Here is a 22792-nt window from a genome sequence, read left to right on the forward strand (position 1 = left end):
TCTCTAGACAGATTTCAAGCGCAATTGGATGAGATGAGAGATGAGATGACTCTCCTAAGGAGGGCAGTGGCCAACACACCTAGCACTCCCTCCACCCTAGCTTCCTTGAACATCAAGATCCGTGAGCCAACACCTTACTTGGGTGCCCAGGATGCTAGGGAGCTTGACAACTTCTTGTGGCAATTGGAGCAATATTTCTCCGCCACTGGCATCATTGACAACCAAACTCAAGTACATACAGCTGCTATGTATTTGACTGATATCGCAATGTTATGGTGGCGTAGGTGTTGCCAAGACATTGAACGTGGAACCCACACCATCTACACCTGGGTTGGATTCAAGCGTGAGATCAAGCATCAATTCTACCAAGAAAATGTGGAGTACATGGCATGCCGAAGAATGAAGAATCTCAAACATCAAGAATCACTACATGACTATGTCAATGAGTTTTCGGCCTTGACGCTGGAGATCTCCAACATGTCAGACAAGGATCTCCTATTCAATTTCATGGACGGTCTCAAGCCATGGCCGAGCTCGAGCTCCAACGACACGGGGTTGAGGACCTCACCACTACCATGGCTGTAGCTGAGCAACTTGTTGATCTGAGATCACCTAAGGAAGATGCGCAAAAACCATCCAGCCCACGTACCATGAGTTTGAGTGGGGGAGATCAACAATCAACCTCTACAAAGGAGAAGCCAGTGCCCACGGACAAGCCCTACAATTACCAACAAGGGAAGAAGCCAGAAGGACGCCCCAAGCTATCAGGGCCACCAATTCACTAGGAGACCTCCTTCTGTGCCTTGTTACCTTTGCAATGGAAAGCATTGGACGAGTGATTGTCCAACCCGAAAGAAAATAACTGCCCTCATCGCCAAACTCAACGATAGTGAAGAGAGCGATGAGGAGAAACCCCTAGCGGCGCCAAGAGTAGGTGCCCTCCAGCTCATCAACGCCATGGTTAAGAAAGATGCCACATCCAAGCGGCCCACCAAAGCCCACAAGGGGTTGAATTATGTAGACATCACCCTCGGTGGGAGGCCGACCCAAGCCTTGGTGGACACTGGGGCCACCCACAACTTCATTTCGCTTGCGGAGGCAAAACGACTTGGCTTGACCACCACCAAACAGACAGGGTGGGTCAAGGCTGTCAACTTCGGGGCTAAAGCAGTAGAGGGCATGGCTCGTGGAGTAGAACTCCGAGTTGGACCATGAAAGGGACCCATCAATCTATCTGTGGTACCCTTGGATGATTTTCAGGTTGTTCTTGGAGTGGAGTTCCTCACGCAAGCGGAAGCAACACTTATGCCACACATCAACAGCTTACTTATTTTGGACAAACACTCCCCTTGCATGGTTCCTGTCTCATCAACCTTGCAAATACTTGGGAAGCAGCTTTCAACCGTGTAGTTGTACCAAGAAACCAGCAACCATGAAGACAGCGCTGCGTCAACAAGGAAGAACCCTTGTCAAGTACCTCACATCGACACTAGAACTGGTTGGGAAGTCGTCACCAAGAAGAAGTCACCCCCAAGACAGTTCCATTTACAGCGCCAACGCCAAAGTCAGCGCCTAAGTCAGCACCAACATCAGCATTAGCATCAGCTTCAACACCAACCACATCAGTGGAAGTCGACTTCGCAACAAAAGCCGCAGGCGCCTGCAATTGATGGGCCCAACAGAAGACCCATGGCCATGTCAAACCTTGCCCACATCTACTACCACAACCACCGGGGAGAGCGAATGCCACCCAAGCCATCTAGGGACCACATTCACATCATCCCTCAGGCTAATTACCGTAGTAGCCATGTGATCACCCTTGGAAAAAAATGCATGGGAACCCATACCTTAATAATCCAAAACACCATTTTGATCCTTACCTAGCCCAAACCTTCCCCTTAGCCAAATTGAACCAGTCACTAACCTACCTTGAGGCTGCCAATAAAGGACTTAGCCATAGAAAACCTCAACAGAATGAACCAACCCAACCATGCCACCAAAATATACACCTCGGCCTTGGACAACAGTTGGTTTGGGGAGCAGCAAAAGAACCTTCTTTCCGCAACAGTGACTCTAAAGGACCAGCAGAAGCAGATCTCCGAGGACGTAGATCGAATTGAGTGGGGGAGAATGTCATAAGAGACTCCTTCGCCACGCCATCAAGCACCTACCGTGTGCCATCAGAGTGCCAACCACGTGCCTTCATGGTATCAGCATGTGTGTCATGGGTGGGCTATGCATATATTTTGTAAGGGGGGACCACCAATGGTGTTATTGTAATTATATAGTATGATTTTTCATTCTTTTGATATTTCCTATTGTCACTCCCCCAAAAGCTTAATGTACTCTTTGAGGGGAGGTAGGCAGTCGAGTGAGTCATGAGCATGTAAAGGTTAAGCATGAGATCCCCTTGACACTGAACTGTGTGCTTATGCTTGCCATCCATTAATGCAATGCAATATGTCTTTTATCTAATTTGTGTGCCATCTTTGTTGCCTTTTCTTGTGTTGTTGCTTGTTGATTAGACTTATTCATCGCATTTGAGTGCCGCATGGGGTCCCAACGACTAGCCCCATGACAATAAGGCAGGGAGCGTGGAGTCATCGGAAACGTACCAAAGGCTTTCTAGTTATGATGATGCCTGTTGCTCATTGATAAATCTTCGGATTTGCCCTTAGAAGTGGCGATTGGGATATTGAAGAGCTTTTGATTGGTAGTGATGGCACTGGCTGCGTTGTTGTTGTTGGATGTGGGGTTTTATAAGATCGAAAGATGAAGCCTCGTAGAAAACTTGGATCCTAGATCTTCCTCTTCCTCCAAGGCTTGAGAAACTGTGCTTAAAATAATCGAGAGTCTCTGTTTCGCCTCTGCGAGTTCTCTAAACCTCTTGATTGGATATGAGTTTCTTGATCGTCTTCTTTACTTTTCCGTAACAGTGAGGTCTCGAGATGTTTGATGTCTTTGTTTATAATTAAGTTGGAGTTTCATGTCCTACATATCTTTATAAATTATGGATAAGTTCAAAACATCTGTAAGCTAGAAATAGTACAGTGCATTACCCCATCTGTTGCCAACACAATAAATTGGTCTCTGGTGGTTATACTCGTTTGTGTGACTTTAGTTGCCGAAATAAGTCTGAAATCCTTGACACAATAATCACCAAATGCTAGACATCGCCAGCCCAGGTGTTTCACTATTTGGTAGCTAGACCCTGTGCACCCTTGGTTCATCATGCAAAGAGAAAAGCCGTCCTTTGCCTGAGTGATCCGCTCAGCCTCCTCCGTAAGCTATCTTGGCATCTTGCTAGTTACTACTCTCCAGCATTTCTGCTCTTGACTGACATCCTCTGAACTCTCATCTCAGGCCTCATCTAACCTCACTTGTGCATTGGACTAATTTGACGTCGGAGATTCTGCCCCTGGGATAACATGCAGGGACTCTGACGTAATCTCATGTTCTCAAGTTAGATACATCAGCGTCCAGTTAAGAAAATAAAGTTACCTTGTTGCCCTCAGCCCATCCGTTGGGTGGGGGTGGAGGGAATAGTAGAGGGGTAAATTTGGCTTGAAATCAATAGTAAGCTGAACTGGCACCAAGCTGCCATTGAAAAGCTTTATGCCATTTCTTATTGAACTTGTATATACTAATAATGCAAAGATAGGGGCATAGAACTTAGAAGGAAAGAAATAGTAATGGCTCCTAAGAATTCTGGATTGTTTCTTAAGCTTCTAAGAATTTCGGCATAATTGATAAAAGGAAAACCAACAAAACCAATGGTCTGGAATACATGAAAACTGATATTACTTGCATATGTATCATGGATGGACTAGACAAGCTACTAGGGAAAACAAATAAAACAGAACACAAACAAGAGAAGGAATGAATAAAAGCACGACTTAGGAATGCTTGCTTTTAACCATAGATTTGTTTAATTAGTGAATTCATGCTTATGCAAAGTAGGTATTGGTCTCAAGTGGATTTTGATCCTGTGCCAATAAAGGGAATATCTCACATGAAAGGATCTCACGAGAACAGTTCTCCCTATCAATGCCTCACATGCGGGTTTTATGCCAGAGTTGATGCAAAATCCTTTGAAGTTAGAGAAATGGCGGTCGAAGCACTCAATCGCTTGATTTGAGTCCCAAGGAATCAGCAGAGATTCATCCAGGAAGACGATGACATTGTCCGGATTCTACAATTGCTCGACCTGGGGGAAATTACTCGTTGAACTCATTTCAGGTGATATCGTTGAACTCAGGGTAGGCGACAGGGTTCCAGCTGATATGCAAGAGAGTTGATCAAGATAATCAGGAGGATTCTAAGCGTCATCTTCATTATTTTCAATTTGTTATTTATTCCTTTTGCTCTTATTTCAAGTTCCCTCTGAGTGTTGAAACATTAAAAGAAGTCCCTTATACCAACCATATAGAAAATGCATTGAAACTTAAAAATAATAGCCCAACAAAAGAAATCAGAATTCCCTCTGTATTTCTAAGTTTTCTAATTTCTTATGAGTTTCTTTCTTCCTTCTCTATACCCAATGACTTAATGGAGGGGTATTTTGGTAAACCAGCAGAGGGGATCTTTATTGGAAAAAAGAATACAGAGGGGTATCTATCGCAGACCCCATAGTACGAGGGTCCGTCTGTATAATTTACCCTATAATATGTCACACATTTTATCTATATCTATATATCTATCTATATATTCCCTCTGTATTTCTAAGTTTTCTAATTTCTTATGAGTTTCTTTCTTCCTTCTCTATACCCAATGACTTAATGGAGGGGTATTTTGGTAAACCAGCAGAGGGGATCTTTATTGGAAAAAAGAATACAGAGGGGTATCTGTCGCAGACCCCATAGTACGAGGGTCCGTCTGTATAATTTACCCTATAATATGTCACACATTTTATCTATATCTATATATCTATCTATATATACTTAAAGCCTGGGTACTCTCCAAGTGCTCTCGATACGTCTACAATTTTAAAGATTTTGTGTTCGACACGTGTTTGGATAGGACAGATACCGATTACCTGTTGAACAATCCAATGACCCGTTGGACCGATGGACAAAGGCAGATTGGCCTTAGGCAGAGCCCGATGGAGATGCTTGATCACCTCTCTCGAGGAGATGCTCCTCTCTTAATTCTCTTGGCCGTGGAGATAGAGGCGATCGCAGCCGCAGAAAGGCCGTGGTGGTGGCTGTATTGATCAAGCTATGGCGACTGCTATCCGTGGCTTTCTCAATCTCACTTCTTCCCCTTTCCCCCCTTTCCCCCTTTCCCCCTTTCCTATTTTTTTGGACGGTGAACAATGGAGACTAGTCCGATGGACAAAGACTAAGTAAAACAGAAATATGAATAGTCCGATGGTCCGATGGATTCTAAAAACGATTTCTTCTGGGGAGCGAGAGGAAGAGAGATAGTGTGAGGGAGCAAGAGAGACAGTGTGGGAGCGAGAGGGAGACATGGCATATGGAAGATTGGCTCTGTTTAGCTCTACTTTGCTCTATTTTTTCTTTCTTTGGCAGGTTGGCTCTCTTTTTATTCTCTTTCTTTCGTTGGTTTGTTGCTCCTTCAGCCTTTTTACTATTTAGTTTGGTTTTGTTGTTAGGTTTTGCTTGGGATTTAACTACAAGTATTTGCTTATATTTTATATTTTTTCGACTTTTTGGATGCAAGGCACGCATGTTTCTGTGGAGGCGCTATTTCTGGTTGCAGTTGTGGTTTTTAGGGTTCGAGCTTTATGTTTGCAGAGGCCGTCAAGTGGTGGTGGTTGTTCGTGGTTAAAGCTTTGGTTGGCCGCGGTTTCCCTACGGTGGTGGCTCCGCGTCCGCAATGGAGCATGGGTTCGCGTGCCTTCTCTCTGTTGGGTACATTTTTTTCTCTTTGTAGGCTTTTGGCATTTTGTATTAGATTCATGGATGTTGGGCTTTGATTTTTCTCTTCATCTTGCATGGTGGAAATGGGGTTCACATGCGACTTGAAGGAAGAGAAAGAGGGTACGGAAACAGTTTATCCATGTTTCAAGCAGATTTTCACTGAATACCCCTCTGGGTTCTCTCTCCCCCTCTCTATTTTCTCTCAGATTCACGGGTCGGGTCAGGTCCTTTTACTGGGTTTTCTCAACCGATCCGACCTGATCGGGTTACTTGAGGTGGAAACCGAAACCGATCGCAAAACCGACCTGATCGGTTTGAATCGGTTTCGGTTTTGCTCCTGTGTTGGGAGAGCCAACTTCAAAAATCAAATGATGGCTTGAGTGGAGGACTTGAGAGGGGCGGACCAAGTTAGAGTTTTCAAGTCAAACTCTTTTATAAATTCTAATATAGGTAAAAAAGACATAATTCTAATTGTAATTGACTAATGGTTGCCTATTTGGTGTAAAAGACTTAAGAAATTAGGATAGATACAATTTGACTAAAAAATGATACCTAATTCTAATAGAAGACAAAGTTATCAATATAATAGAAAATCAAATTGTTTTATAGAAAGAAGGCTGGATAAACTTTCTAAATTCTAATCTAGCTAAAAGATGACACCTAGTTCTAATTATAATTGCCTAATGGGTTGCCTATTTGGTGTAAAAGACTATAGAAACTAGGATAAATACAATTTAGTTAAGTAGGAACTATCGAACTAGAAGACTAATTGGTTTATGAATTTGCCCAACCCAAAACCGATCGGTGCTAATGAAAACTCGACCGATTCGGGTTGGGTCAGTCCAGGTTGGTTGGTTTGGTCGGGTTGGACCTTCTTATGAACAACCCTAGGTATGTTGGTATTTCAGGTAGATTCGAGGAAGGTGGTTTGTGTTGAAAAATGGGGTCACTGTAACTTTGGAGGAGAAGTTATGAGTTGCGTCTAAAGACAATAGAACGTTATCTTCCCCGACTCAGTTTTATCGAGTTTGTTGTTGGGTTACAAGCAAATACGCTCTCAGGATACAATAGAGCATTGGGTGAGAATCTGCAACCAACAAAGTTGAAGAATCTCTGAACAAACTTTCTATGAGACTATAGCAGATTGGGTTGAGAGAGAGAAAGTGGATTTCAAAATTGTATGTTTTTAAATAGTTTATGAAGAGGTATGAAGAAAAAAAAAGGCACTTTGAACTGTCACAATTTCTCAAATATTGTGATTATTTAAAAAGTGGTTAATGGTTAATGACCATTAACTTTGAATTATGCCTCTTGATTACATTTGATTGAATCGTGACCGTTGATCTCATCAATGGTAATCAATGGCTATTACCACACCAAAACTAAAGTCGTTTTGTGTGAGTCACGCGAAATACTATGTCTCATTGTACCACACACATGTGCGCATGTATTGCATGGTCAAATCCCCATATTTTCCTCTACTATTTCTAAAGACCATAAATCAACTTCTATTAAAATACTGAAAACCAAGTTCAATATGTGAAATTGAAAAGCGAGTTTTGTAAGAGAAATTAAATTTTCATTAAGTGTGAAGTTACAATTTGTCGTGTAATTGCTCAATCAAATCCATTAGATTTAATCATTTATAAAATTAAATGTATACAATTCGAGAAGATTTGAGCATAAGGCAACCGTAGTTCGAACTTTTTTTTTTTTTTGGTGTAGTGATGTGGCTTTGTGAAATTATGAATAAATTACACTCATTTGTAAGATTTTTTATATGACCATACGATGGGTCTTTGTTGATATGTCAGATCACATCGTAAATGGGGCTTTGTTATTTTATTATATTTTTTATCTCTTTTGTTTTTTTTTTGTTTTCAGTTTTGTCATTCTTTTGAGGTGCAGAAAAGGGTAATAGTATTTTAGTCCTTAATTGATATTATTTTTGAAAAGTTAATTTAGTTTTTAATTTGTTTTAAATATATTATTTTTATTGATATTAAACCCCAAAAGTTGCCTTCATAGGCTATTACCCTCTTTTTCATTGTTATAGATTTATAATGAAATTCAGAATTCTACAAGTGGGTGCTTTGTATTTTTCCTTTTTTTTAGTTCTTGATGACATCTCTATTTCTCTCTCTTCCAATTCATCTTAATTTCTGTGCTTTTGTCTAACGTTCGAATATTTACAAGTGCCACATATGCTATCCATATTTGAGACGGGGGTTGGATTGGGTGTTCTCAGGTGGTGGAGTTGGGTTGAAGGTTGGGTTTAGGGGTGATAATGGCCAAGTCAGGCCGAGTTTAGAACCAATGATTAAGTGTTTTAACCTAGGCTTAGGCCCGGCCCGACCTGCATCCTAGGTCTAAATTGAATTTTAAGTCTTGGGGTGATCATTATTGGACCGGCCAAGAAATCAGAGCCAGCCTGGGCCTGCATCAATCCTGGAAATTCTGGGTTGAGCTTTGGGCCCATCACTTCAAGCCCGCATTGGGAAAAGCTGACATCATAGCTGAGAGTGAAGAGCTTCGCTGAATTTGGGTGAGCAGATATTGTAGAGCAAAGCTGGCCGTTGAAGTTGTAATGGCCAATTATCTCGAGGTCGCCGGAGTCTGTCACACGTGCGTGGTAAGGCAAGTCATCCTCGAACATGGCAAGAAGTTGGCCGTTGAAATAGACTAGGCCAGTGTACAGGAATGGATTGTTCAGGTATTTGGTGCGAAATAGCCGATGATTTGAATAGCTGGGTTGGCTGTCATGGGTAGAGGGTGGTGGTGCTACACATGTCAGCTAAACTGCACAAATTTAAAATGACAAATTATGGTGGTCAGTTTAAGCTGCCGGTGGTGATTATTTTTTCCTAATTGAATTAAAATCACACTTTTCCTTTCTCGATGTTTGTATTAGTTATGCATTAAGTTATTAATGTCGTTCGTATTTATTACTCATATTTGGTTGTATTGCTGTAATCTTTTTAATATTTTTGTTTTAAACTTTTAAATCCGTTCAACTTTTTAGTTTAATTTCTTGCGCATTATTAATGCCACATATACTCCAACGACAACTGACATGATTAACCCGTGGTGATTATTTTCTTAACTTTTTGATATTAATGTTTGTTTTAATTCCGTTCAGTAAATGCATTATTTAAACCTATTAATGCCCCTACAACGTGCATCTCGCTAGCCTTGGGTGTAAGCTTTGTTGGTGGATAGCCCAACGAAGAAAGCCAGCCCGCTGGACATAGCCTCTTGGGTCTAAGATCGGGCTATATCTTGAAGGGTGATAGAGGGTAGCGGTGGCAATGGCGATGGCAATGGTAGTGGTATTTCTCTGATTAAGGGTGACAATTTTCTCCGTAAAATCCCGCTCCTCCTTGTTCCTAATTGAAAATGGGAAATTTTTCTTGAATCTTTCTCAAACTTAAAAGTAAAATTAGTAAAATATTTCTAGGTTTAATATTGATATTTAAAATATTTTTAAGTTTTTTCTAAATTTTTAAAATATTAAAACCCTATAATTCTATTTTTAAGTACTCCAAAAGTATTATAATTCAATTTCTAAAATACTTCCAAATTTTTATATTGTATGTATAAATTGTCACAAAATAAATAAGTTTTAAGAAGTTGTCTTAGAGGGGGGGGGGAATTCGGGGATTATCCATCCTTGATAGGGAGTGGATGCCTTACCCCGCCACCGGGGACAAAGCCAAGACGGGACAAAATATCTTGACTTCGGGCCCGTTACCATTCCTATCCCTAACTAAGATTGGCCAGATCTTGGAAGAGTGAGGAGAATAAGAAGAGGGAGAATGTCTGAGAGTGTGGGGGAGATGAGGGCTTAACTAAGAAGAGAGAGTGTGTGTGGGAGAGTAACTGTTGTAGTGGCGGTGGCGCTATGGTAGGACATGGGAAGAGAAGAAGAAGAGAGAGGGAGACTAAGGGAGAGGGAGCGTCTATAGTGGCGGAATAGACTAATTGAAGAAGAAAGAAAGGAAAAGAGTAGCGGGGAGAGAGAGGGAGGGCAACTACCATTATAACCAAAGGGGAGAAAAGAAGAAGAGGAGAGAGAGAGAGAGAGAGAGAGAGAGAGAGAGAGAGAGATGTGCACAACTTCTTTTCAATGGCGGTGTTTTGACAATGGAGGTTATATGAATGGTAGTTGTCTGAATCATGCAACACAACTATTTATGTTATTGAACTCTTTTAACAATTAATACTAGGATTACATCTACATGCAACACAATTTATTGGATTTTAACAAATTAAATCCAATGGGTTTGATTGGTCAATTACATGGGAAATTGCAACTACACACTTGATTGAAAAATCCAATGGGTTTTGAATGTCCCACATTGGAAAAATACAAGTTTTGTTTTGATTATTTCAATAGGAGTTGGTTTACACTCCTAGTAGAGGAGTGTATGGGATTTGATACTGCGCAATGCGTGCACAAGCGTGTGCGCACGTGTGTGTGGGGCAATGAGGCGTTTTAAAGGCACACTTTGCTCGCACTCGTGATGGGCGGGTTTGGTTTTTGTGCGTTGTTGACCGTTGATCACTATTGATGAGATCAACGATAACGATTCGATCGGGTGCGATTAAGGTGCCTTCTCTAAATCAACACTTACATTTTTTTCATACTTTTTTACAAATTATTTAAGGAGTATGAATCAGACTCCAAAACACACAATTTTGAAATTCATTCATTCTCTCTCTCTCTCTCTCTGTTCGGTTTGTTACAGTCTCACAGAAGGTTTTTTGGAGACTCTTCAACTTTGCTGGTTGTAGATTCTCGTCAAATGCTCTATTGTATCCTGTAAATCAACAGTAAACTCAGTAAAACTGAGAGTGAGGGCAAATAACGTTATAAAGACAGTGTCTTTCTTCAGACGTGCCTCAGAGCTTCTTCTCTCCAACTATCACTTCTTTTGTTTTATTATTATTTTTATATAATTTAATTTTATATTCCTTTTCATTAGGCCATGCAACGTAGGGCCCGCCCGCAAGAAGTGAAGCCCTAAATAACACGCAAAGAACTATAAAGAACAAAAATCCTAACATTTGAAAACACTATAGAAGAAGAAAGACTAAGCTAGATACGTTAGATTCTTTTTGTTTGAAATAGTTGTTCGTGCTCTATTTTGATTGTAATTTTAGCATAAAAATAATGATCAAGTGATCAAAGCTCCCGATTCTCACTTCTCAATTTTCTATAAATATTGTGTCCAATTGATGTTGCCAAAAGTATCGCAGAGTTGATCCCTGAAATCATACTGGATAAATAAGTTTTGTCATCTTATTGGCCGATAATTAATAACCATCTATGCTTTTAGGTTTTTTTTTTAATTGTAAAAACTTATTTGCACATTTGACATGTTGCATGGCCTTATTATTAAGCAATCTCCAACTTTATTGGTATTTTAAACTTTAAAATCCTTTCTCTTTCTCTTGTATCCATTCTTTAACAAGTATCAATAAATTGAGTTATTTATCCCAAAGAATGAGGTAGCACAGAATTAGTGTAAATTTCTCAAGGTTAAGTTTTAATTGAAAATTATATTAACTTTTTGCTTTATTTTTAATTTCCCAATTATCAATAAAGAATTGTTCAAAATTGTTTCCTTGTTTTCTCATTTGCCCGTGCTCAGTACGGGCCCTTTCTGCTAGTAGGTGTACGGACACCCCCGCCGTTCAACACGTACCCTCCAAAAAGCTTCCTTCCCACTCCAAGCGGTCCTCATCTTTGTATTTCTCGCATGGAGTCTCTGGCATCGATAGATATTCTCATTGCCTTCTGCCATGCTGAGAAGAGACAGTTGCCATCGGCCTCGACGTCACCCCCATGCGGGAGAAAGGTGACCCTGGGGATGCTTCCACAGGACTCCCTTTGCTGGTCTTCTAAACCGCTAACAGTTTCCAGCTCTTATTGCCTGTGAGAGCGACGGTGTCGGGAGCATAGAAAGAAGTTGATGTAGCCTCTCTCCATGGAATAATCGGTGACGAAACATGAAAAGTCGCAGCGATGGCGGTTGAATCGCAGAGAAGCTTTCCCATTTTCTCTTCTTTTTAGTGCGTAGGGCTGGCATGCATGGCAGAGAAAGCGGAGAAGACGCCGATGATGTCGGAGGTGGCGAAGATGATCGTGGATATCACGGTGGAGCAATCCCCTTCCCCCTTGAATCCAGTGCGTTTTTGACACGTCAATCAGTATTCAACCGGTTGAAACTTTTTAAATAAAAAACATATAGATTATCAGTAAAAAACAAATAGATTATTTGTATTCAACTGGCGAGGTTGTCTTCCGTTTTGGCGACGGAGGGTGAGAGGGAGTAGCGTGACTCATTCAGGTCCAAGGGGGATTGCTTGATGATCCTGTTTTGAGAACTTCTCAGTTTTCTTCCATAAAGTGAACTTCTTTACCTAAGTGAGTTTTTATTATTGTGAACTTTATTACCTGCATCATCTCTTCTATACAGGTAAGTGCTTGGTTGTGTTCTCCTTCAACATTTTTATCAATATTTGAACTTCATTAAATCCTGCATCATCGACTCTGTTCTCCTTGAACGTGGGGATTAGTTGTAAGTGATTGAAAGGACGATACACACTCCTTATGGTTGTTTTGAAGGTTTTAGAGAGAGTGAGGGGAGACGCACTCCACTACTCAACTCCTCTTACCGGCTGTGATCAGACCCATGTATATATTATCGTTCTTCGTTTATTTTTTATTCAAGTCAATTAATAATTTTTTTTTTCTTCCTTTGTGTATTGATTGCACTAAAAATATCACCAAATGGGGGAAAACCAGCCTATTTTAGCCACCCAACAAGCTCTACTATGCCACTGTTGTCGCTCTGTTGAGCGAATGACTTATTCTTTTTCCGGGTCAAGAAGGTGACCCTAAACGGGTCATGTATGGCCCATTTAAAGCTTATGACGATTGATGAGGGTCAACCTGGACCCAATAACTTCCATTTGTTTATTGGGCCCAATAACTTAATCACGGGGCTCAGCCCAATAACTCCAATTTGTTTGTTGGGCCTAAAATTTAATGATTTTAATTTAATGACAAGAGTTAGCCCAAAAACCCACAACCTGGTCAACCAACTACCGAGTTAACGTAAATTAATTTAAGTAGAGATTTTCTTAACTTAGATATTGTACTAATTTATAATAAATTTAATAAAGTTAGATTAATAAGTAAACCACATAAGTTAATTAATTAATTATCTTATATTGTCAATTATTTAAATTAGATTTGAGCAAACTAATAAAGTTGGCATAAATTACTTAAACTAGATCGGTTAGTTTATTAACAAAACAACAATTATTAATTTTAGAATTATTTTTTAAATCCATTAAAAATTAAAATAATAATTAATAACTTTATAAACTTTAATTTATAATTAAATATTATAAATTATTAATAGTTAATTTATAATTACTTGTAACTATTAAATTTAATTATTAGTATAATAAATTTGTTATATCCATTTACAGTTCTTAATTTAGAATTAAATATCAATAATTTAAAACCCATTTAAATTTGATCAAATTTAAATTTTTAAAGTTCTAAAATTATTTTTTAAATTTTATTATTGCAACAATTGTTTATTTTATTATTAAATGTATAGTCATTTAAAATTAAAAAAAAAACAAAATAATAAAAAATGTTAATTGGTATGACTTGCTCTGAGATGGGGAGTGAAGTTCCCACCCCAACCTGACCTTTGAATATCAAAATTTGAAAACAGTTCTATATAATGACAACATGCCATTATAAATATTGGATAAATATCAATTTTTCATGTCATATTGGTTGTTTTTATGTTAGTTAAGTGCTAAATCAATTTATATTAATGATTTTTTTCTTTCTTGTAAGTAAATATTTTATTCTAAAGCAAGCTGTTAATTAAAAAAATTGAGGATTTGAACCCCTTGATGGAAAACCCTTCTCCATCCATTGAAGATTGTTGGTAATTAAGTAATAAATTTTCTAAACAAAACTTTGATATAAATCGGCTTAACTCAATCAAGAATGTCATAGGGTTCATTTTAATTATCTGACTAGACCTTTCAATTTGTTTCCTTTATGATTTTGTGCCAGGCCCGACACGGTCATGCGGGCTGTGCTGGGCCTATCTATCTATCTATATCTATCTACCTAATATATATATATATATAATAAACAATTGTTTTGTATACATCAAAATTTATATAAAATAATTTTTTTAAGGTTTTTTTTTTCAAATTTTTTAAATAATTTTTTTATGGCTTTGGCCTAGCGTAGCCCAAGGCGCAACCCATGGACCAGCTCAGCCTGTTGCACATCATGGGCCCACACAGGCTTGAACCATGGGCCATGTCAGGCCAATCCCCAAAAATATCTCAAGGGAGGCATGACCTGTGGGCTAGTACGACACGTCCCATTTTACATCTCTAGTTAAAATGGATATCACATATTTGTTAGGTTATTTATTGGGTTCATCTTCAAGGAGCTCTTGTTCTATATAATTATGTAATTTGGTCTAAAAGCCTTCTATAGTTGGTGTTGTATGCTACATAGTGGCCTAACGTTATGTTTTTTAATAACACTTTCCACTTTGTGGTCCACCTAATCCTATATTAACCTTTTAGGAAATGTTGATCCAGTTGATATTGCCAAAAAGTATCACTGGGTTGAACCCTGAAACCATATTAGACCACCATGTTTTGTTATCCTGAATTAGCCGATAATTAATAGCCATCTAGGCTTTTTGTTTTTTTTTTAATTGTAAAAAAAAATGTTGCTTGGTATTATTATTGAGCCATCTCCAACTTTATTGCTATTTTAAACTTTATAGGGCTCTTTCTTGTATCCATTCTTTTATAAGTAGGAATAAATTGAGTTATTTATCCCAAAAAATGAGGTAGTATAGATTTAGTGTAAATTGCTGAACTTCGATTTTTAATTGAAAATTATATTAACTTTTTCCTTCATTTTTAATCTCCCAATTATTCAATAAAGAATTATTCAAAATTGTTTCATTGCCTTACCATTTGCCCGTACTCATCACGGGCCCTTTCTCCTATTATATAAACTAAAAGCAAAATCGAACCCCTAAGGACGCGAAATGGAATCTTTCGCCTCCCCATAGCTCGCTAAATAGAATCTTCGCGTGCGAGCTTATTTAAACTCGCATGTTTCTATCTAAACAAAGCCCGCTGGACAACACTGGTGGCCAAAGCCCTTATGCTTCCTGAATTCATTATTTCACTTCTGAATTTACTAAACAATTGACAGCACTTCTAATTTTTTCTGATTTAACTACCGTCTGCCCCCATTCAACGGGTTCGCATCTGCCACCCACAGACTTGCTCCCTAAAACGTCCTACAAAATCTATACGCGACGGGTGTCATGACACACGCGCATTAGGCGCACGCGCGGATTCTATTTCACTCCGTTTCCAGCACCTCCGTTAATTTCTCTCTTGCCCAAAAGACTTTCTTCTCCCATTTTACTTCGAACTGAGACTCTTGCGCCCAGAAGGATTTTGCACATCCGTTTTCAGCATCCCCGGTCGAGTTCCACCGGCCGAGGCCGACGGTGATACCGGCCGCCAGTACCTCAGGTCGATTAGCACAGACCTAATCGATTTGCTTAGCGTCCGAGTTGATTGTATTATCTCTACATCACTACCTCTTGCCCCTTCGGTTCATTCTTTGCCTACACACTGGACGAGACCTCTTACAGGCTTCATTAAAATTCATTTTAATAGCACCATTTGTTGGGGGATTCTTCTCACTCACCTTGGCTTGTCTGAAGCTATCCAGTTTGCAATTTCTCTTGGTCTCTCCAATGCTACGTTTGAAGATGATGTAGAATTTATCGTAAAACTCTTGGTGGGGGGGATTCTCCTCACTCTCCTTGGAGCATTAATCTTAAGCTCATTTCTAGTTGCAGGTGTATTTCGTCGCATCACCCCGATTCCTTCTCAGTTACTTTTGTTCCAATTAAGATCTTACAATCAACTTTGATCGTTGAATGAATTAGTGCGGGCATTTCCCAAAAAACAATCACCACCTGGGCTTAAAAAATACTTATATGTAGTATTTTTTTTATTTTACTTCTTAAACAGCATTAGTTGCATAACAAGGTTAAGTCGTCGAAGTTTTAGTGGGAAGTAGTTAGGAACTCGAACACTTATTAATCGAAACCGGTTTTCTTTTATTTTACTTCTTAAACAACACATATCTACTTACCTCTTGCCGGTATAGCCGTGGGCGTCGGCCGGCGAAACTCGACGGGAGGTGCTGGAAATCATTTTGGGCGCTAAGGTTTCAGTTGGAAGTAGAATAGGAGAAAAAATCCTTTTGGGCGAGAGAGGAATTAACGGAGGTGCTGATAACGACGTCAAAGTTGCGCCCAGCGCGCGTGTATCATAGCACGCGTCGCGCAAAAGTTTTGTGGGACGTTTTTGGGGGGCAAGTCTGTGGGGGGCAGACGCGAAACCCCATTCAACTCCCTCCGTAATAAACTTTAGCTCTCCTTCTCCTGATGGATCAACAAATCAATGCCTGGATCTCCTGCGCCGAATTTTCTCCACTGATGTTAATTGATCCCTGCTTCTTCAAACTCTTGCATCATCTGTTTCATCTTGGGGACCGGAGGAGATTTCAATTGCCGTTTCTGCCTCATCGACGGTATCAACTCCCTCCGCAAGATACTTCAGCTCTCCTCCTGATGGATTAAGGCCTAGATTTTCTGCGCTGAATCTTCTCCGCTGGTATTAATTGATCCCTTCTTCTTCAAACCCTCGCATCATCTGTTTCATCTTCCAACCGGAGATGCCGTCGAGATACGGCCTTGGATGGGGAGACTAATCTTCCAGCTTTACCTTCGACCGACAAGAACCTCCACTGTCCGACCCTGGCCAATTTTCACCGCTCTCTCCCCTTTACTTCCCCCTCCTCCTCCTCATCTTCTTCTTCACCCGCCAATTTATTTCGGGATCTGCATGCCGTGTTCAAGCGTCACAGGCCTCTTGGGAAATCTCTCTACAGACTTCTTACTTCTAATATTGACAAGTTAGTATCTATCTATTTTGGCTTCTCAAACCATCTTCTCTAACTCTCGCTATAGTTGCTCGGATTCTCTCAAAATATCCAGACAAGTTCAAACGGGATCTGGTTTTCTAGGAGCATGATATCCCTCACCACTAGAGCCTCTTTGTGGTTGCTTAGCCTGGAAGAAGTATCATAACCACCGCCGGCCGCGTCTAGGTCTGGCGTCCAATTGCCGAGGCCCTGTTGCATGAAGTTCAAGATGAAGCAGATGTCCACGAACATCATCATCGGGATCTGATTTTCTGGGAGCATGATATCCCTCAAAGAAAAATTGATGCTCCTAATTTGCTGTAATTTTCATGTGGTTCTACCTTGGTGCTTTGCTTGTGAGGATTGAAATAAAAATTCCGGTGGCAATGACTTCTTTACGTGATAGCAGACTAGACCAGTCATGGCCTCAAGGAGCAACTGGTGACAGGAGCACGGTTGCCATTTCAAGCGACCAGATTTGTATCTCTATTTTCTTTTGGATTAGTGCGCTCAGTTTGCCGTTTTCTTTTTATCATTGTTGCGGATTCCTTTTTACTTATGTTCTTTGGGTTAGTGCATTTGACATGCCATTTTTTCTCTTGTTTTTTACGTTGTTCAATCCGAGGAAATCAACCACATAATCCATGTCAATAAGACGAATGAGGAGAGCAACCAGATAAATCATGTCAATAATACGAATCGAGGATAACAATCACACAATCAATGTCAATAAGGTTGAGGTCGCCCTGCAAGACCTATGATAAAAAAAAGGCGAAGTAGGGAGTTATCCCCTCCAACACTCAAGTTAGTAGGAGGTGGTAGATGGTCGGGCCGAGCTATAAAGGTGCTAGTCCAAGCTAAGTAGCAGTACGGGTGTCAAAAGTTGGGGTCTCTTACTTTGAGCATGTAATATCTTCTTATAACCGCAGACCTGTGTCCTGGTCGGATTGGGCTCCCCGGGTTATCGGGATGAAGTAAGTTGTTGAGGTATTCGGGATAGACTCTTAATCCCGGGCAGAGTTGTCAACCTTACTCCTCTTTATTCGTAGTTACACTTATCCATGTCACGGGTTGCTGACGTGGCTGAGGGGATAAGATGGGGGCCACAGTAATAGCGTAGCTCGGCCTAGGCCGTGGAATGAGTGCATGCTGCAGAGAGAGCCGAGCTATGCCGATGTGGCTGGGCTAACCAAGCAATGACTAGATGGCCACGTGTCTCTTTGGACCAGCCTAGCCATAACCCGAACACCACTCCCCCAATTTTGAAATCGAGGCATGAGGTGTTCGGCCGTGGTGTAGCACGGTAGGATGCCTTGTTCCTTGGCTAAGGAACTCCAAGTCGAAGTCTGGTTGAGCATCTAGTCCACTTGATGTTCCTTGGTGTTTGCCAGAATGTGAGGTCCGTGCAATGTGGTTGTGGCTGGGGAGTCCTTTAATCGTCGGTTATGGAGCTCTAAGAATTCTAACTTCAGAATCTGAATACCACTCCCCCAGTTCTGTAGTCGAGGAGGGGGAGTGCTCGGCCGAAGTGTTGCATGGTCGTGTAGCTCGACAGGGCACCGAGATGTCGAGATGAGCTTTGAGGTCCATCTTCCTGGTGGAGCTGAGGAAGGGCTCTTCGTTCCTCGGTTGAAATGCTGCGTGATCGCTTAGCTCGACCGGGTGTCGAGGAAGGGCTTTCTGATTCCTAGTATGCCGAGCTCCAGAGTCGAGGGCTTAGCTCGGTCGGGTGTCGAGGAAGGGCTTTCTGATGCCAGTGGAGGCTGAGCTTCGGTGTTGAGGCCATTGTGATGCTTGGCCATGGTGTGTCGAGCTCCGGAGTCGGGGGCTTAGCATGGTTGGGTGTCAAGGAAGGGCTTTTTGATGCCAATGGAGGACAAGCTTCGGTGTTGAGGCCATTGTGATGCTCAACCATGGTGTGTCGAGCTCCGAAGTCGGGGGCTTATCTCAGCTAGGTGTCGAGGAAGGGCTTTCTGATGTCGACGTTGAGGCCACTGTGATTTTCGGGCATGGTGTGCTGAGCTCTAGAGTCAGGGGCTTAGCTCGGTCGAGTGTCGAGGAAGGGGCGACTAAGGCAGGAGGCCACCAAGGAGGCGGTACCTTGGCCAAGGTTTGGGGTTGAGGAAGGCCATTGTGTGCATACATACATCATTTTTTTTTTGTTCCTCGACCTTACCTTGGCCAAGGTCTGGGGTTGATCGAGATCTTCTGTCTCCGGCTAGTGGGCCCGGAGTATATTTCAATCTCTCATCTTTGGGATGCTTAGTTTCTAGTGTCTGCATCATCTTGAAGATCTTATCGACTTTCTTTTGCATTGCTCAGAACTGTACAGGATCAACCGCGGCTGGAGGCTGTGGAATTTCTTGATGCGGAGGGCTGCGATGCCAAGATTCCCGAGATGAGGATCAACGTGTTGATCATTCGGACTGGTTCTTGGGCATCTTGATCGATTTCTTGATTGTCCGGTGAGGAATGAAAGATTTTCGGGAAAGGCTTTTTGTGTGTTTCTCACAGATGGCGCCAATATGATGCTGCTTAATCTGAGGTGGTGCACGAACTGAGGAGAGCAACCAGATAGTCCTTGCCAACAGGGCGATGCCGAGCTACAAGGACAAGGCCGCGCTGCAAGACCTGTGATCAAGAAAGGAGAAGTTAGAGGTCCGAGGAGTTATCATTGAGTTGTCACTCTGACGCTCAAGTCAGTATGAGGTGGTAGATGGTCGGGCCGAGCTATAAGGGTGCTAGTCCAAGCTATGTAGCAGTACGGGTGTCAGAAGTTGGGGTCCCTTATCTCGAAAATGGAATACCTTCTTATAGCTATGTAGTAGTACGGGTGTCAGAAGTTGGGGTCCCTTACCTCGAAAATGGAATACCTTCTTATAGCCCTGGACCCATGTCCTGGTCGGATTGGGTTCCCGGGGTTATTGAGATGAGGTAAGCCACCAAGGTATTCGGGATAAAATCCTAATCCCGATGGAGTTATCTTCCTTACTCTTCTTCATTCATAGTTACACTTATCTGCGCCAGAGGTAATTGACGTGACTGAGAGAATAAGATAAGGAGACACAATAATAATATAACCTGGCCTAGGCCAGAAAATGAATGCATGCTGCGAAACTGGTCGAGCTATGTCAATGTGGCTGGACTGATCGAGCGATGACTAGACAACAACGTATCTCTGTGGACCAGTTCTGGAACATGCCCTTATTGTGTTGTGGTTGAGATCATTGGCATTGGCCACTGCTCGCGGCAAAGGTGGTGGTTTATATTTTTTTGCATTGGCCGGATTCCTTTTTTTCTTATGTTCTTCTGGGTTTTGATTGCATGCTGAATTCGTTATGTTATATTGTTATTGTGACATTTTTTTTTGTATTCTCTCTACTATCCAGGTATGTTGGTATTTGGAGTAGATACGTGGAAAAGGTGGTTTGTGGTTTTTCTCCTCGTCCTACAGTTGATGGAAACTGATAATGGACACGGTTTTCTAGCAAGAAGGTAGGCCCAGAGACTTGGGAGGGCGAGTATGGGTAGATTGGCAATCATCACAAAAGAGCAGTAAAAAATAAAAAGAACAAGAAAAATGGATTCATTGTCCATTAACTATTTTTGATTTTTCATTTATTATATGCTATTTATTTATTTCTCTTATATACCTTCTTCTCTCCAATGGCTTATCTTAGTTTGAATAACTATTTTTTTCATTTGTCTCTCTTTTTCGATTTTCACTTATCATCCGAATGAGGTGACCAGTTATATGCTTTTAATATGGGTCTATGTGAAATTATGAATAAAATACAATCATTTGTAAGATTTTTGGTAAGATTATAAGATGGGGCTTTGTTGATATGTCAGTTTACATCGGAAATGGGGCCTTGTTATTTTATTATAATTTTTTTTCGGTTTTATCATTCTTTTGAGATGCATTAAATTAACGGGATTAGACAATTTTTGGGCGTTAATATTAATAAAAATAATATTTTTATTAAAAATTTTAAAATAAATTAACTTTTTATAAATAATATTAAATAAGGGAAAAATACTATTCATCACATTCATCCACCGCCTCCGGCAACTCCGCCCACCTCTGTCTCCGCTCTCCTCTGGCAACGTTGCCGAAGGCGGAAGCGGAGATGAAGGTGGGCGAAGGCGTTGGACATTATAAATGAAAGGCGTGGGTGGTGTAATCACTCCGGGTTCATTTGATATTTGTTGCACTTTTTGAACCAAATATATGCGGAGGAGATATCATCTCCGATTTCATTGCCGTGAAGTGTAATCGTAATTTGACGGCACAAGACCTCTGGTCGGAATTGACACCACCTCCGATCTTCTGGGCTTCGACTTCTTCGACCCATCAATCGAGCAAAGGTGAGAAACTAAATCATATTCCAAACAGTTAGACAACATTGATTGGTTTTGAGAGTTTTTAATACCAAAACGCGTTTGCTCTCGGAATGCCGGAACCAGTGATAAGACTAAGAAAAGGAGCACGGTTGGAGTAGATCAAAGCAAGGGTAAAAAGAAAACGGCCAGAAAGAATATTTACAGGGGCATCAGACAGAGGGCATGGGGGAAGTGGGCTGCTGAGATACGTGACCCGCGGAAAGCGGTTCGAGTCTGGCTCGGAACTTACAACACCGCCGAAGAGGCTGCCATGGCTTACGTCGTGACTGCAAAGAGAATCCGAGGCGACAAAGCCAAGTTGAATTTCGTTGAAAAACACCATTAGTTCCAACACCACCGCCACCCAAGCGGCGTTGCTTGGTCCCAAAGTCGATTCAGATGAGTTTCGAGGCTAACAGCCCACCGACGACTAAAGATGAAATCTGTGAATACAATCATCATCAACTGAAGGATGATATGGAACTGAGAGAGCAGATATATAACTTGGAATCATTCCTGGAGATTGATCCAGAACCAGCGGAGTCAGTGGGGAGTGTAGAATCGGAAGCATTTGATCTTTGGTTATTAGACGACGTTCCCTTCACACCTCATTGTCACATGGTTTACTGAATAAAAGAGAGTTTCTGTCGCCATGCGTCAATCGTGGGATGCCACTCGTCTTAAATTTTGCTACAGTTTTCGATAGACAGAGGTAGGCGGAGACGGCAAAGGCAGACGAAGGACTACCAGAGGTTATCGGAGGCGGCGGCAGGTAGCGGCAATGATGAGAAAGAAGATAAGCAGTGTTTTGCATAATCCCTAAATTAATTCACATCGAAAATGGTACGTGGATCAATTGCCGAAGGAAGTGGGTGACATTTTGCCTCTTCTTTTTTTTTTTTTTAAATGTATCGCATGTCTTTTTTTTTTTTTTAATTATTGTAGATTGGAATTCAGAATTCAGAATTCAGCAAGTGGGTGCTGTGTGTATTTTTCCATTTTTTTTTCAGTTCTTGACATCTCTGTTTCTTTCTCTCTTGCAAGTCATCTTAATTTCTGTCCTCTTGTCTCCCTTCTCTCTCCCATTAAAGTTCGTATTTTTTACACGTGCCACATATGCTATGCATATATGGTGAGACGGGGGTTGGAGTGGGTGTTCTCAGGTGGTGGAGTTGGGTTGAAGGTTGGGTTTAGGGGTGATAATGGCTAGGTCAGACCGAGTTTAGCACCAATTATAAAGTGTTTTAACTTAGGCTTAGGCCCGGCCCGACCTGCACACTAGGTTTAAATTGCAAGTATAAATCTTGGGGTGATCATTATTGGACCGGCCGAGAAATCAGGTCCAGCCTGGGCCTGCATCAAGCCTGAAAATTCTGGATTGAAATTTGGGCCCATCACTTGAAGTCTGCATTGGGCCCGACCCACAATATTCAATATAATGTAATAT

The 22792-nt window shown here is 41.2% G+C and overlaps 1 long non-coding RNA gene and 1 pseudogene across 2 annotated transcripts; both read left to right on the top strand.

The window, feature by feature from the left end:
- Nucleotides 1-4964: 4964 nt before the first annotated feature.
- Nucleotides 4965-6046, top strand: LOC148855365 (uncharacterized). Its single transcript, XR_016112463.1, has 2 exons — nt 4965-5531; nt 5683-6046. It is a non-coding gene; the product is annotated as an uncharacterized LOC148855365 (long non-coding RNA).
- Nucleotides 6047-11976: 5930 nt separating this feature from the next.
- LOC148855366 (ethylene-responsive transcription factor RAP2-3-like) lies at nt 11977-22341 on the top strand (annotated as a pseudogene). The gene is made up of 2 exons (XR_016112986.1): nt 11977-12072; nt 21132-22341. The product of XR_016112986.1 is annotated as an ethylene-responsive transcription factor RAP2-3-like (transcript).
- Nucleotides 22342-22792: the final 451 nt, after the last annotated feature.

This window comes from Nelumbo lutea, chromosome 4 (assembly GCF_056320005.1).
Source record: "Nelumbo lutea isolate HS-2025 chromosome 4, American lotus-T2T, whole genome shotgun sequence".
Lineage (NCBI taxonomy): Eukaryota > Viridiplantae > Streptophyta > Magnoliopsida > Proteales > Nelumbonaceae > Nelumbo > Nelumbo lutea.